A 17513-nucleotide genomic window follows, 5' to 3' on the forward strand; every position below is an offset into this window, starting at 1 on the left:
TTTGACTAAATTATGACCAGACTATAAAGTGAACAGCTGAGTTAGGTATTAAAAATGAAGTAGTCTGGCAAGGAGAGATCAAAAGTCTGGATAAAGGCTGGGTAGGAGACCAAAATGGACAGTGAGGAAGCCCAGACAGGAGGCGAGAGCGAACTAATGGGAGACCTATGCAGATCCTTTTGGAAAAGGGTATATGTGTCCCTGCTGTGGCTCATGTCAGGATCCTCACAGGCTTATGCGACTTCTGACACCACGTTTCGGAGACTGTTTTCTACTGGCCAGTCATTTCACATCTAGGGGTAAATCAGACATCCTGACCAGCTGCCTGCCCTGCTTCACTGGCATCAAGCAATTGATAGCTGCTCTGACACTATCAGGGGAAGTGGCTGTGAGCGATGAGTGCTTCATCATCCTATACAGGCCCAGAAATCAATATGTGCTCCATGGCCTCATAAGCCCCCTTTGATGATGGATCCAGAGCCTCCAGAGGTACTTACACTCCCCGACAATGTCTGTCTTTTATGGAAGAAAAGCAGGGTTATAAACCTAATGTTCCTAGAATGCCAGAAGCTCTTGTTTTGCTCAGGGCAGGCGCATGAAGAATAACACAAACACAAATCTGAAGTCTACAGATTTAGCAGCATCGGTGATACAGTTAGGGAAAATATGTTGAGAAATCTTGTTGTGGGTGGGGAGGCAGAAGATAAGGGTGTGTGTGTGTGATGTCCTGTGTAATTGGCTTCTCTAACCAATGCCTTGTTTATAAGCTGGCAGGAGAAGCAAAGGGCAGACTGTACATGCGTTCACATTTGTGCTCTCCTGCCTACTTTGGAACCTATTTTCTCATATTGCTTGTGCTAGCTAGTCCATGGCTGTATCTCTAGATCCCCATCACCCAGGTCCAGTGTGTTTTCCTGTGAATTTCTGATAGCTGATTCTGGCCTTTCTTGGGTTACTTTCTAGCTTATGAAGCATGGTTGTCACTTTTCTGTTACTGTGACCAACAGTGAAATAAACTTACAAAGATGAAAGGCTTATTTTTACTCACAGGATTGGAGGTTTCACTCTATGCCAAGTTCAACCTACTGCCTATGAACTAGCTACCTCATGGCCAGGATGCAAAAAAAGGAAAGATGAAGGTCTGAGATCCCCCATCAACAATCCAAACACTTCCTACTGGGCTCTACTTCTTAAACTCTTCACTATTTCCCCAAAGCATCAGCCTGTGGAGTAAGACTTAAATTCAAGATAACACTATAGCATAAAATATCTTCACCTGTGCAGAGCCACACATTGTGAAGTCAGTCTTGGGCGATGAGTTTGCCAAACCTAACCACCATAAATGTTCATTGTAAGACCCCTTTTGTGGAGAGCCCCCACGAACCGCACCCTAAGATGGCGCCTGGCACACCGCCAGAGCTGCCTCTGTAGAGAACAAACAAGTCCTTATTTGGACATAGCCCATTGCCTGTGGTAGTTCCACCTTCATGGACCAATGAGGATGCGAGACGTAGTGTGAGTTGATTGGATGACAGTATGCTTTATTAGTAGGTGGCGGGGGTGATTCGGAGGGAGTTGCTTACACGAAGAGCTTGAATAAACTGCTTGGAGAAGAACTGGTGGTTGCGTCTTCCTTGCTGGCCAAGCGAGACACGACAAGTGGTGGCCCATACGGGGAACCTCGCTGCCCACTCCCCCACCGTTAAGTTCAGAACTCCAAGTGGTCAAGGATCGCTGGTGGGTAAGTTCCTGGTAAGTGGAGCTTACGACCCCTGGAAAAGGGGAAAGTCTCCAGAAGGGAGCTAATCCTAAAGTCTCCGGAAGGGAGCTAATCCTAAAGTCTCCAGAAGGGAGCTAATCCTTAGGTCTCTGGAAGGGAGCTAATACACGAGGTTTCTTGGGAGGAGGAAAAGTGAAAGTATGGGTGCGTCGCCTTCTCACCCGGTTTTCACTGCCCTCCGAGAACTGTTAAAATCAAAGGGACTTAAAATTAAAAGTAAAACCTTAGAAACCTTCCTGACTGAATGTGATGCAGTGGCCCCATGGTTCACGATGTTTGGCCACCTTTCCTGTTTATAGTATATACTGGTAGCTTGATATTAATGATAAAATTGAGTGCGCAAATGCTTCATGCTTCTATACTCTTTGCTGGGATAGCTCAGTTTTTTCTTTGGCCATAGTTGCTCACATGCCTCGCTTTGTTCCCATCCCAGTGCAAGCACCTAATGCCATGACGTTGTTTAGACATAAGAGGGATTTTGGGATTACTGCAGCCATTGTTGCTGCGGTCGCCCTTGCTGCTACGGGTGCCGCCACTGCTGCAGTGGCTCTAAGCTCCACAGTTCAAACAGCCGCCACCCTTAACAATTTATCAGCCATAGATACGCAGGTCAGCATCAATGTCCAGTTAAAGGGAGGCATTATGATCCTGAACCAACGCGTTGACCTGGTCCAGGAGCAGGTGCATGTCTTATGGCAGCTGGCACAGCTAGGCTGTGAATGGATACTGCCTGGGATTTGTATTACTTCAGTTCAATATGATAATTTCACTAAGGCTGCAAACCTATCTAAACAGCTCTCTAGCCATCTTCTAGGTAACTGGTCAACCGATTTCGATGTCCTGATGAGGGACCTTCGATTGTCGATTACTACAATCAATTCTACCTGGCTTTTGCAGATGGACTCTCCACTTGGCTGGCGGCCGCTGTTAATCACCTGAAGGAATGGGCGGGCATCGGGACTATAAGCATTATATTCCTGGGTGTGAGTGGTATATGCCTGTGGTGTATTTGTTGGTTAAGAACGTCTCAACATCGCACTCAGGTCCTGATGGCTCAGGCATCTGCAGCAGTTGAGGCAGGACAGTCACCTCAGATATGGCTGTCTGTTATGAAGAATTGACACAATGGTTTCCGTCGCGCTCAGGGTGCGAGGCTAAGCACTGCACAGGAGGTACATTGTATGCAGTTAATGCCTTCTGGGGGGCAAGTCTGATTGCATGTGGGTTGGTATCCCAGACCCCACCTCCGGGAAAAAGGTACCGGGCCAGGTCTGGCACTCAGCAAATGAAGGGTTTGCTTGAGGGCAGTGTGAACATGTGTCCATGGAACGTATGGAGCTAGGTCTGGCACTCAGCAAGTGAAGGGCTTGCTTGAGGGCAGTGTGAACAAATGCCCATACACACCGGAGATCAGACCTCTACTCTCACCTGTTGCGTTGATGTCCTGATGTGTCATGTTTCTAAAACAAAAAAGGGGGAACTGTGGAGAGCCCCCATGGACTGCATCCTAAGATGGCACCTGGCACACCGCCAGAGCTGCCTCTGTAGAGAACAAACAAGTCCTTATTTGGACATAGCCCATTGCCTGTGGTAGTTCTGCCTTCATGGACCAATGAGGATGCGAGACGTAGTGTGAGTTGATTGGATGACAGTATGCTTTATTAGTGGGTGGTGGGTGTGATTCGGGGGAGTTGCTTACATGAAGAGCTTGAATAAACTACTTGGAGAAGAACTGGTGGTTGCATCTTCCTTGCTGGCCAAGCGAGACGCGACACCCTTTGCCCTCATTCAACCCCCACGACTACCTCCAATAACGTGAGTAGTTCTTTATTTCTCACATTTATTAAGTACCAATACAATCTGGGGATACTATTTGAATCTCTAATTTCAAGAGTCAAGGCACAACTTTAGCTTACATAGCTCAGTGCTACAAGTATAAAATTGGACAAGGAAATCTGATACTAAACTTCAACTTCTAGGTGAAAAATCATTAGCCAGAAAGATTTCCTGCCTGGTTTGAATTTTCTAATAGAGGCTGAGATTAGCTGACCATGCTTTGATGCCTTCCTGTGTATCTCATGCTATTTTTTTTTTTTAAACTCAGTCTTCTGCCCAAGGATATAACTTCTTTGCTTGAATATCATTTGATTCTTTTTCAGTGATACTGTGAAAATAATGTTTAATTCATTTCGTTCTTCGAAGTGCTGGTTCCTTCTTTCTCCTTATCCCTGTGGTGGGTGGTTGTTGCTACTGTTATGTTTTTTTCTGTTTCTATGCTGTGGATCTGTCCATATCTTTTTCATGAAGCTCATTGTCCGACCTTCACCCTCCTCTCTTTAGTGCTGGTTGAGACCTACAGCTTTGGACAGATACAGGCTAGAGTTCAATTCTAGCACAATGTTTAGAGACTCACTCAGCATCAATATACTTCATTTTCCTTCTCCCTGAATTGGTACTTAAGACTACTTTTCTAAGCTGTGAGAATTAATACATACAAGGCACTTATTGTATACTGGTTGGTGTATGAACAGAATCTGTCTTCACTCCCTCCATTTACTAGGTAAAAACCAAATTCTATGATATTTCATAGATGAACCCATTAAAATTCTACTTTTCTCAGAGCAGCAGCTCAGAGAGAATTCCTTTTCAAGTAGTCATGTTCACTGTTTGTGCCAATCATGGCCCTTCTGTGTCTATTATCCTGCCTTTGTCTTTTCAGCCAGGTACGATTCTACATTCATCAACTTTCATTTTCTGTTTATTATGCCCTGGTGTTTCTTTTCTTTGAAAGAAATGTTACCCAGTGTATTATTTTTGTAATGCCACATAGCAAATTACACAAACTCAATACAAGATGAGGCACATTTGTTAACTCTGTTGACACAACTCAGGAGTTGAGATATGGTTTATTTTGATCTTCTGCTCAGAGTCTCGTGAGGCTGCACCAAGATATTGGCTAGGTTGTCTTTTCATTGGGAGGCTTAACTTGGAGAAAACAGTGCCGCTGACAAATACTCAGACTATTAGCAGAATAATTTTTGTTGAGAATGTGTGATTGAAGGTAGAGTCCCCATGGTCCCATGCCACACAGCTTCTTCAGGACAATTGTTTGCTTCATCAAGGCAGCAAGAAGACTCATTCCAGTCTGCTAAGGTGGTGGTGTATGTCATAGCATAAATATTGGAGTGGTATAACGTCCATATTCCATTTGTTGGAAGCAGTCACAGGCCTACCTCTTCAGTATTAAAGGGGAGGATGTTTCAGAGCATTAGAAACTGGGCAATACTTGGTGATATCGTAGAGGTTGGTCACATGACAAGATTCATGGTACAACATCAAAACACATACTAAACTCTTCCATGAATTCATATTGTTAATTTATAAATAAGGTACAAAAATATGGTCCTATGTTTGTCATTCTTAGAAAGATTTGACTGCGAGCATGTGGAGAATGGGGAACACTCACTCATTGCTGGTGGGAGTTCAAACTTGTACAACCACTTTGGAAATCAATCTGGCAGTTTCTCAAAATATAGGGAATAGCTCTACCTCAAGACCCAACCAACTCCTGAGCATGTACCCAAAAGTTGCTCCACCATACAACAAGGCCACTTGCTCAACTATGTTCACTGCAGCTCTATTTGTAATAGCCAGAAACTGGAGACAACCCAGATGTCCTTCAACTGAAGAATGGATAAGGAAAATTTGGTACATTTATACAATGGAATACTACTCAGCTATTAAAAACAAAGAAATCATTAAATTTGTAGGCAAATGGATGGAAGTAGAAAAGATCATCCTGAGTGAGAGGTAACCCAGACCCAGAAAGACACATGGAATGTACTCACTTACAAGTGGATTTTAGCCATATAGTACAAGAAATACATACAGCAAATCACAGACCCAAAGAAGATAAGTAACAAGGAGTACCCAAGATAGGGTGCTTAAATCTCACTCAGAAGGGGGAATAAAATAGCAGAAGAGATTGAAGGGAGGGAACAACATAAGAGAGGGATCACAGAAAGAAATGAGGATGCAGACCAGATCTTGGGAGAGCGGAGGTGAGAAAGCAGAGAGCCTACAGAGAAAAGAGAAACCATAGGTGGGGGCATTTCTGTGACAAGCTAGAGACCTAAGACAGGGTAGGTTTTTGAGAGGATATGAGGGTGACTCTAGCTGAGACCTCCTAGCAGCAGAAGTCATAGAGACTGAAGACAGGATCCTAGTGGAGGAAGGGGAACACCAACCCACTCACAAAAACTTCATCCAAAAATTTACCCTGTCTACAATGCACAGGAATAAAGTTAGAGCAGAGATTGAGGGAATGTCCAACCAATGCCTGACCCAACCTAAGACCCACCCCTTGGGAGAGAGCCAATCCCTGACACTATTAAAAATATTCTGCTCTGCTCACAGACAGGAGCCTAGTATACAGCAGTTCTCTGACAGGCTCCACCCAGCAGTGGATAGAAAGAGATGTTGAGACTCACAGCCAAATATTGGATGAAGTGTAGAGAGTCTTGTGGGAAAGTAGGGAGAAGTTTAGAAGGACCTGGAGGTGACATGAGCCCCACAAGAAGACCAAGACAGCCAACTAACCCAGGGCCCAGAAGGGCATGTGGAGACTGAAGCACCAACCAAGGACACAGCATGAACCTAGGTCCCCTGCATAGACATAGTCAATGGGCAGATCAGGCCTCGTGTGGGTCCCCTAGTAAGGGGAGGAGAGGTTGTCTCTTTCATGAACTCTGTTGCCTGCTTTTTGATCAGTCCTCCCTGGCAGGGCTGCCTCTCCAGGCCACAGCAGAAGAGGACATGATCAGTCCAGATGTGACTTGATGAGCTGTGCTTGATGTGTGGAGCTCCCTTTTTCAGTGGAATAGGGGAGGGGGATGGAGGAAGAGGGAAGGAGAGTAGGACTGGGAAGAGAGGAGGGAGGGGGCTACGATTGGGATGTAAAGAGTTTTAATTAATTAATTAATTAATTAAAAGAAAGACTTGACTGTAGCAGAAAGTATGAACCAAAGGTATGTAACTGGTCTACAACTTGAAAAGCTCCATTGAAGCTGATGAATGTAAAAAAAAAAAAAAAAAAAAAAAAAAAAAAAAAAAAAAAAAAACCAACCAAAGTTTCAGTCATCCTTCAGGAAGTGAAGTAAGGTAGAAAGAGTTTGGGAAGGCCAATGGGTAAAATCATACTAGTTCATTAAAGTGACAGTGGGTTTCAGGGGGTGAACTTACATGGTACCTAATGAAAATGGCTTTGTATAGCAACACTGGGTGGTATAGAAGAGGACAAGGACCAGAAACATAACTAGGGATGAGAACTGACAAAGCAAGAACAAAGCAGTTTAGAGAGTAGAGAATCTGAAATCTTTTCACTGGAACAGGTTTCTTCTCTTTACTTTCTTTCTGTCGTTTTGTTCTTAAGTTATGAGGGGCTTCAGCAGTAGCTCAGTTGGTAGAATGCTTTCCTTTTATGCACAAAATTCTCATTGCATCCCAGCACTGTATAATCAGAGTGGCAGTGACTCTCTGAATCCAGCGTTCAGGAGGTAGAGGCAAGAAGATCAGAAATTCAATGTTGTCCTTGACTACATAGTGAATTGGAGGCCAGCCTGGGATATATGAATCTGAATTAAAAAAATCTCAGCAAAACAACAACAAAACTTCAGTTATGATCAATTCTAAATATAAACATTGACCATATAGTACTGCTCTCTAGGCAGCCACCTATACCCAATCATATTATTAGAGGTTAAAATTTCATATTTCTTTCAGATACTCTATTTAAAAATAGTTTAAAATCACATGTTCTATCTGATCTCTTTCTTTTCCCTTAATGAAGATTTGAGTTATTATCATATCTGTTTAACTGGGTCAATAAGTACAATCTTAGAATGTCATTTGGAAAGAAGCGAATTCCTAACACTCTCATTAGTAAGAGACATAAAGAAAGGCAAGAGGAATTGGAACAACCTTTGAGGACGATGACTAATGCCTGTATGTTTTGCTGCAACGTTAATGGTTCTGATTTCAGAGCAGGCATTAAAATGCTTTGATATCTATTTTGCTTAAAAGGTTAAGGGCAGAAAAAACAAAAGCATTCTTTTGTGGAGGAGTTGAACTGGAAGGCAGAGGGAGTGCTTGTCTGGCAGGAGTTAGAAGAGATAATTGTTCATTAGGGAGTGCAAAGTCTGCCATGTGTAAGCACAGGCCTTCCTTAGGCAGTATCCTGCTTTCTGCCTATAATGGGCATTAAGTTTCTCTTTGCTCAATTAGGATGAATTCTGGTTTTTGCACTAAAAATTCTTCCCTGATATTTTTGGTTCCCTTACCCCTTTACATTCCCCAAATCAATGTAAGTTAGTTATGGGCTGAAAGTTTATGCCCACATCTTTTTATGTTGAGGTGTTAACTTCACAGCCTTTAGAGGTAATTAGGCCGAGAAGGAATACCACTCATAAATGGGGTTAATGGCCCTACAAAATGATATTCTCCTCTGTCTCGCCACTCCCCCAACCCCCACTGTCCAGTCTGTGAGGGCACAACAAGGCATCTACACACTTTGAAGAAAGCTCTCAGCAGACCTTGTCCTGTAGAGATCTTGACCTCAGATCTGCCAGGCTGTAACCGTAAAACAAATTCTGTTTAAGTCTTCAAGTCTATGCCAGTATGTTGCAGCAGACCAAGCTGAATAGAGTAACCCTTAAATAGAGTATAAATTATCTCTCATGTAAAATGTTCTAAATGTACAAGTTCTTAGAAAATATAATGTACATAGAAACCAAGACACTGAATTAAACACAGGGAATTTATATGAAAATGCTTAGGATATATTTATAGTTATTGACATGTATTATATTTTTATGAACAAGCATTCCATAGACCATGAATTTGAGTCTCAGTGCAATTACTGCTTATTGTGTTTGTGTTTATTGTATGTGTAGCACACGCACAAATTACTTTACCTGATGGTGATGACATTTTGACAGATGTATATTTTGTGTATGTAGTTGTCAAGGTTATCTTCAGATTGAACTGTGACATTTACCCAGTCAAAGCCACATGGCTCAGACTGGTCTTCTGGGGATCCTGTTACCTGAATGTTTCTAAAAGTAGTTCAGTGAGAGAGTATTTGTGTAATGTGTACAAAGCTCCTGGGTTGACCCCAGCATATAAAAGTAGACAAAACTCCCAGATTACCAAGAAAAACAGATACACATCTCTAACTAGAAGCAAAATAGCCCTATAAAACAGTGATGTGGGAAAGAAGTGAATGTGTATGTAGGTTTGAGGAATTATTAGGTTGGAATGGGTTCTAGATGCAGTTATGCTATTATGAAACAGAATTGCCGAATTTGTTCAGTTGGAACCACACATGGTGTGAGTAGCTACTTTGTAGTTGCTTCGCTGACACTCTTAGGGGTGTGTGTGTGTGTATGTGTGTGTGTATGTGTGTGTGTGTGAAGTCTTACTTTCCTGGTACTTAGGCATACTAGTGAAACACTTCACTTTTGGTGGATTGGTGAGTTTGGCTCACTCGGTGAGGGCCTGGGAGTTGTGGAGTCGGCTTGGATCACTGAAAGACCTGAAGTGCCTCTTAATAATTGATGACCATGGACTATAAGCAGCTCCAAATTAAATGCTTTCCTTTATTAAAAAATTGGTTTATAAAGAGGGAATAAGAAACTTGTTAAACATATTGAAAGACTCATTAGAGATATTTGTAGGACAAGTCTGTGGGTTGCTATCATTGGAAAGACATGCTACAGATTAAGGACTTTCCATGAGATTCAGCGGGTCATGGAAACTATCTGTGAAGGTACTGGAAGTGTGGAAGTGAAATCTATTTCTTCACCTAGCGATGTTAAGCATTCAGCATGCATAGAAGTAAGAACCCTTCCCCAGATGTAAATGATACAACTTTCAGGGTGTCCTACTGCATGTAGTTTCTAATTAATGAAATGAGGGTGACAAGACTTCTCATTCATCTAACACAGTCATTTGTTTGTTTGTTTGTTCTTTTGGTAGGGAAAATAGCTATGCCTTGGAGAATTAGGTCTTATCCCCACTTAGAGTTAAAATGAAGATTCCACATGGAAAAAGCATACAACTACAAAGAAAGGCTGGGTTTTTGAAAGGTAGAGCATGATACCATACACCCCACACACAGCCCTGCTCACAAGGCATTCATTAATGTGTGAGGCATTCTGATATGTGAGTCATGGTACTGAGTACTGGTGACACAAAGATGAGCAAACTTTCATTCTTCCTCTACCCTGTAAGAGCTATAAATTGCTATAAAATAGGAATCAACAAAGGTCTGAGCAGAGGATCCCTGAATGGTCCCATTGAGGCCAGAAAACATTTTCTCAAAGATGGCAACATTTGAGTAGAGTTTTGAATAATGAATTTGTTGGTAAATTTTATTATGTTTAATAAAGAGAAATTTGGTAAGCAGCCAGATTATACATTCCATATACCATGGCTTGTACAACATGGCTTTCAAAGACGGATAGGAATAGAAACTCCAGGAAGGTGTGAATGTCTTACTTTTCAGTTTGAACTTCAACCTGTAGGGACTGCTGGCTTTTGGGAATGAAAGAGAGATGATCTGGGCAATTCCAGAGTATGGATTATCAGTTAGGCACTCAGAATAGTCTGTCTGATGAGAAATGCTAGTGGCAGAGTACCAGGATAGACACAGTCTCATATTTATGACTGAGGAATCTTTTTTCATAAAACTAAACAGGACTAAACTATTTCTTTATTGTATATTTGTATAGGTGTGTGTTTGTGTGCATGTGAATGTGCACATACATGTCACAATATATATGTGAAGGTCAGAGGTTAATTTGTAGTACTCAGTTCTTTCTTTCTACCATGTAGGTTCTGGAGAGCTAGCTCAGGTCATCAGGTTTTGCTGAACCTAGAGCTGCTGAGGCATCTTGCCAAACCAATAATTTAATTTCTGGGGAGGTAATGCTGTGTTTCATTTTAGACATCTTAAATTTGAGGTTCTATGAAACGTTTTATGGTGTTTGCTGTGAGATAAGACATGCCTGAGGTTCAGGAGAGAGATTTTGTATCGATAGTCAACAATGTGCAGATTTTAGAGCCACAAATGTGACAAGAGTGCTTAGGGTGTGTCAGAGCACAGGACCAGCAAATGCAAATCAGGGAATCCAAAAAACTGAATAGAGAGGGGTGTCAGAGGTTGGCGGGAAAGGAAAAGGAGGGAAAGGAGGAGTGAGAGATGGAGAGAAGAGAGGAGAGAGAGGGGAGGGAGGGAGGGAGGGTGAGGGTTAGAGAGAGACAGAGAGAGAGGAAAAGACAGAGAGAGAGAGAGAGAGAGAGAGAGAGAGAGAGAGAGAGAGAGAGAGAGAGAGAGAGAGAGAGAGACCAGAGCTTGTCAGGAAAGAGGAAGAACAAATAATCCCAAGGAGATAGCGATCTACTCAGCGTCACTACTGAGTGACCAGGTTTGAAAAACACATTAGGTGTGGTCATTACAGGTCATGAGAATAAAAATAGTTTCATGAATATGATAAAAGTCCTGTAAGTTAATAGTATGCAGAATGTTAAGGACTGAATGGGAGGCGAAGGAATTAACATTTCAGATGTCCTACATTGCTTTAAGGAGGGCGCGTTACCTTGAGTGTGCTGAATGCACTATGAACCAGGTTTTGAAAAACAGTGGTAAGAATGTGGTATTAGGGAGGGCTCAGAAACTGGTCTGGTGATGGTTGAACTAAAACTTTTTTAAAGCTTCTGTTTTCCTTTTGGGTGTTGATATAAAAATGTTTTAAAACTGGCTGTGCCTTTGAAAAGTCTAAACCTGCCTAGGAAAGCCTCCAGAAACACCGAGACAAAGGACAATTGGAGGAAGAGTCCCCGCTGCTGCTGTATACAGAGTGTGGCTGGGTGTCTGAGATGATGAAGGTTGAGACAACGGCAGAGAGAGCGGAACATCTATCTGCCTCTTTGTGGCTGCAAGAAGCCCAAACAACCTGCCCTTCAGCAAGCGCATTTCCCTTCTGAAATCCTGTCAAATAAATTCAGAGAGACATGAAAAGAATGGAAATATATCTCACGACATGCGTTGATACAGCCCCTGTTTTGTAGTCGGTGTGCAATGAATTTCAACAGTGTATCTGATTTCTCCAGCACGTTCATTGTGCCAAAGGACTTGTAAGCTTACAGCTTTATAGCCGTGGCAGGAAACTTGAGAGGACATCGCACAAGAATGAGACTACAGATAGCTGTGTTCATAAGAATGAATCTTCTCCATAATAACATTCAAGCAAAACTGCATACTTGCAGGCATCTTCACCCTCAGTGTCATCGATGACAAGAATCGCGGCCTGGACTTAGAATTTCATTTGGAGTATCACAGAACCAGCTAGCTCTGAATGGGTAGTTTTTTTCCCCCCCAAGACTTGAAGTTTCTCAGCTTCTGAAGTGATTTGTATTCCTCTCCCATCTAACAGCTGTTGGATGGTTTTTATTTAACAAGTGAAGAGTTCCAGTGAAGTGTGGTCCTGGATATATTTTAAAAACACACATTTCAGGCCTTTCCTTCTTCACTTGAAGTAGCAGATAAAAATTGCAAAGGGAGAGTGACAAGATAGCATTGTGACACTGACTCACAAAGGCACACGGAATCTACAGATGCCTCCACATGCCGGAAATGGAGCGAACACAGCAAGTGTCACACCAAAGGTCCAAAAAAGAAGTAGGTCTTGTCCAAACCTTGAGTCACTGTACTGCTTATGGCACTGGGTATTCTGGGAAACGCAGCTTTCTGTTTTTCACAATTTTTAAAAATGCCTTTTTATTAGGTATAGTTGTTGTACACCAAACATAACGGGCTTCATAATGACAGTTTTCAAGAATAGCATGTAAGCCAGTTGCTTGGTGATTGAAGAAAATACTCCTTTGTTAGACTCATTACTGTTGCCAAAGTTTAGAAATACTGCACATATTTTTTTTTTTTTATCAGTTTAGTAGGAGGCAGAGAAGCAAGACTGTTGCTGGTGCTCTGTATTCACTTCCCACATTCGAGTTATGCTTGGTCTGTTTGCTCTGTTCACACCTAGGACCCCAGTGCTCTGTGCTGCTTATACGCATTGCTTTGTTTTATTCTCAGTCTATTATCTAATCCTTGGGTTTTCATAAGGGTTGGATGCTGCAAGAACTTAAGTGATACAGAATTTGCAAAACCACTTTGAGTCTAGCATGATAAGAGATGTGTTCTGCTATAAAGCAAAGTTTTCTGTGGCAGAATCCTGGCTCTACTGTTTCTTGGCCATATGACCTTGCAAGACACTAATATTATCTCCACTGTACAATGTTTGGATCAGGGCCTAGTACAGAGTTTGTTCCAGTGGTGCTTAGCTAGGATGTCTCTATTCATTGTTACATAAAGGAAGGGGGGCCATCTGCAACCCACAATCCCTGGGACAGGATAGAATTTCTTTCAGAGTGCAGTCTTCCATCACAGAGTCTGTGAAGTTTGAGGTTGAGTCCTGTGTTTGGTGCTGCCTGGCCTTCTATGTTCTATTTTTGGAAGAAGAAGAAGAAGAAGAAGAAGAAGAAGAAGAAGAAGAAGAAGAAGAAGAAGAAGAAGAAGAAGAAGAAAGAAACACAAAGAAGCCCTGATAGAGGTTGATATGTTGTTATTTGTTCCTCTATAGCTTGAACATTTAGAAAAACAATTACCGGCTCCTAAATTATGGTAAATTAAAGGTTTCAATGGATTAATCAAGGTGATTCTATAATCTGCCTCTATAGAAGACAGGGGATAATTATATGAACTAGAAAACATAAAAGCAAACTCAACATAACGAGAAAAGGCAATTTATTGGTGCTTTTCCCATGCTTCTGTATATGGCTTGATGTCTACAGAGAATAGCAATCAGATTGGCTTCCCCTTCTTCTGAGGTAGGTAGTGACTGGAGGATTTTTTTGATCATTTTATTCATTTTGTGTTAAAACTACAGCTCTTCTAATTTATAGACTTATCGTGAATGTCAAGGAAATGTCACCCAAATCATTGAAATACGGTGAAATTCATCCTTCGTTTTTAAGTAACAGGTTGCCCTAGGCACCAAGGGAAGTGAGCTTAAATAGAACTGGGATTTTGACTGTTCAATTTCAGTGCTTTAAAGACACAGAATAATCAAGGTGAATTTCCTAAAAGAAGAGGCTCTGAGGACAGATAGGTAACCATGAAGTATTTCTTGATAAGCCATTAAGTGGCAGATTGGCACACATTACTTTTCAGAGTGTGATTTGTTTGGTTCAATGTGAATCACTTTCCCCCCTTTAAATTGAAGTCCAAATCCTATAATGTAGATACTTAAATGAACCCTCTGGGTCACTTAGGCATCTGTTTTAGCATTCCTGGGAGAAATTCAACAGTCTGTTATAAAAATTGAGTTTTATGTTTCTGTCAATGCCTCAGGAAAAATTTGATTATCCTTCTGATTTTTCCTAGTCCTTTAACTAAATTGGATTACTTTCTGATTTACACTTTACTTTCCATTGTTGTGATAGTTTTTATTTACACACTTTAGAGAATAAGCTGATCAGAAGACAAAGGCTGACATTTCTGGAGAAGCAGCATAGAAGCCATGCAGGTCAACATTCCGTCCCAACTTGACTGCTTGTGGCAAGCTATTTCAGTCTCTCTGTGCATGCACTAGGGCTACTAACAATGCCTTGCCTGGGTTATGGTAGAGTGAGGTGGAACAGTGCATGTGTAATAGCTCCCAAGAAGATTCTAGATAAATGTACTCCTTTCCCCGTCCAATCAGTACCCAAATCATTTATCACTTGTTGAGAAAACACAGGACCCTATATAGTGTTTTGACATAGGGTCTTTCATGGTGGGACTCTTAGACTCAACCAATGTCTGTCAAGGTGCAAGCAGGGAATGAACAGTAGGAGATTTGCCATAAAGAATTATCACATATACTATGAAAATTTGCTGGGCAAATCTGAGATCCACAGGGTCCATGGGCCAGAGGAGCAGGAGCTGACACTACTTCTTACATGTGGACTTTGTTCTTTATAATGTTCTTGGTTCTGTAAATAATGCATTCTAACTGAATGAACCAAGCCCGCTTACAGTATCCAGGATAGTCTCCTTCCTTTAAAGTCAACTTCTTATGGACTTTAATCATCTTTATAGATAAAATCCTTTTGTAGAAACACCTATATTGACTGAACAGTGGGACATGGAGATTGTAGCCCAGTGAAATCGGCACATCAGGGAGAACATTAAGCCATCATTTTGACTTTTCTGCTTTTTTTGCTCCCATGGGAACAGATTATCTTTTGTGTTCAACCATAACTGGGCCATCCATAGTGTACTCATTCCCTGAAAGGCTCAGGGATTATCATAGAAGTAGGGGAAGAGATTACTAGGACCTGGGGTTGGGAAGGACTTGGGAGGAAGAGTGTCTTCTGGACAAGACAAGACCACTATACTCATAAACTCATAGTAGCTGTGGTTGGCTACAGAGGACCTGCGCAAGAACGAGCCAGTCAACATTTAAGCAAATTTGTACCTGGGAAGGCCATATGAGCCCCCAGCCCTAGCCAAGGAACTATCCACAATTAATAGCTGCTATGGGAGGGAGGGAGAGTTAAGTTTCCTTTAACGATGTGGTCCCTGGTAGGTTAGTGGCTTATTCACAAAAAAGAGTATGAAGATGGGAGGGTGTGTGTGTGTGTGTGTGTGTGTGTATGTGTGTGTATGTGTGTGTGTGTGTGTGTATGTGGGAATGTGGGAGAAATTGGAGGTAAATATAATAAAAATATACTGTATATATGTATGGAATTATCAAAGGGTAAGTAAATATACTGCACTAAAAGCCAATTATATTTAAAATAGAAGTTGCCCTTTTTAAGTTGTGTGTGTTTGTCCCTGTGTGTATGTGTGTGTCTATGTGTGTGTGTTTGTATATGTGTGTATGTGTGTGTGTGTGTGTGTGTGTGTGTATGTGTGTTCTGAATGTGGAACCCAAGGGCCTTGTGCATGCTGGGTGTTACACTACTCATTCCATGGGAGTTACTTTCAGCAGAGTAGATTGTAAGGCTAATTTTTTTTTCTGGAAATGTGGAAAAGTAAGAAGGAAAACTCTACTTTCAATGTTTTGTTTTCTGCTTACTATCAGAGATGATCTAGTTAAACTTTTAAATAAATTTCTGTTCTACTTGAGAGCCAAGTGAACTCTGTAAGGCAGGACTCTGAGCATTCCTCTTTTGTAACCCTACTCTTTCTTTCTTTTTTTAACAGCCACAATAATTTATTTACAATTGAACTCTTTATAAGATATTTACAAGACAGCCGACTTTATACATCAGAAATGGTATCAAAAGTATGAATTACAGCACAAACAACGATATGAAACTGGCATAAAACAAAGCTGAGGTGGAGAGACAAGCAATTTCTCTTTTAATTTATTAATGCTAGCTTAAACTTTGTTAAAGAAATAAGGAACTATGTTTTAGAAGTGCAGGGCCTCTCTTCCCGTTGAAGACTGAATTTTACAGTGCTGTATCCCATGTAGGGAAAAATGAGATTAATTTTCCCCATACTCTTAACACACTGTAATTTCACTCCTAGTGCTTTACTTCAATCTCCTTCTCAACAAACCTCAACATACCCATACCAAAGGAAATCTAGGAGAGAGCATAATAAAATATTAGGTATCTGCATAGGGCAGAAACCTAGAGGTTAAGTCTGTTAAGCCAATGGAATCTGACAAATTGTTTGTAGCCCTACCTTTCAAAGAATGCCTTATGTAAATAAAATAGGCTTTAGAAGGATGAGCCAATAGTTTATTCCAGAGAAGAGCTGAATCTAGCTTCCTGCTGAATAGTTTTCTATCTATGTGGCTCATTCTTTGTCTTCAGGTGTGTGTTGCTGCAAACCTAAAAGCTGAGTATGGTGAATGCCGCTAGCAAATTATGTTCCCACCTTTTCTCCACAGGGAACAACCGCATTACTGGAGCAACTGAAGATCAGAGAAACAGTTTATTCATGTCTTTAGGGTCTTGTACTCACCCCTTTATCTCCAACCATTTCTCAGAACAATATGTGCAATCTTTAAAAATGTATGAATTGTTTGGTACATAAAAGATAATATGTAAGTTATGAAGCATAACAACAGCAGCAACAACAACAACTAAAAACACTTATGAATGCACCATTCAACGTGCTGATACTGTCGAAAGGGGCCCTGTTCCCTTCCTTCCCTTTCCTCTTGCTTCCTTCCAGACATCCCAAAGCAAAAATACATGACATTTTGTGTTTATTTTTTTCTTTAGTATTTTATACAAGTGCATTTATCCCTAAACAATTTATTTCATTTTACTTGGTTTTAGCTTACATGGACAATACCATAATATGTACCTATATGCATTTGTATGCATACTGTCTTTTAGTACTATGCTTCAAAGATCCAGCCATGGTTACATATAACCATAATGCATGTTCTTCTGTACAGACTATTTCATTGCATGGTTTAGAGTGTTATTTATTACCTATTCTCCTTTTGTCAATGGCTACCAGCCTTATTTGTCTATTTTTATCAATGAAATGAATGAAACTCACAGTGTAAGCTATGAATAGTCTTGTCTAGGATACTGAATAATATGCCTAGGAAGTGAGCTTTTCTGAGTTACCTAAAATTCTGCATTATGGATAAACTGAGGCCCA

The sequence above is a fragment of the Acomys russatus genome, chromosome 1, assembly GCF_903995435.1.
Source record: "Acomys russatus chromosome 1, mAcoRus1.1, whole genome shotgun sequence".
Taxonomy (NCBI): Eukaryota; Metazoa; Chordata; class Mammalia; order Rodentia; family Muridae; genus Acomys; species Acomys russatus.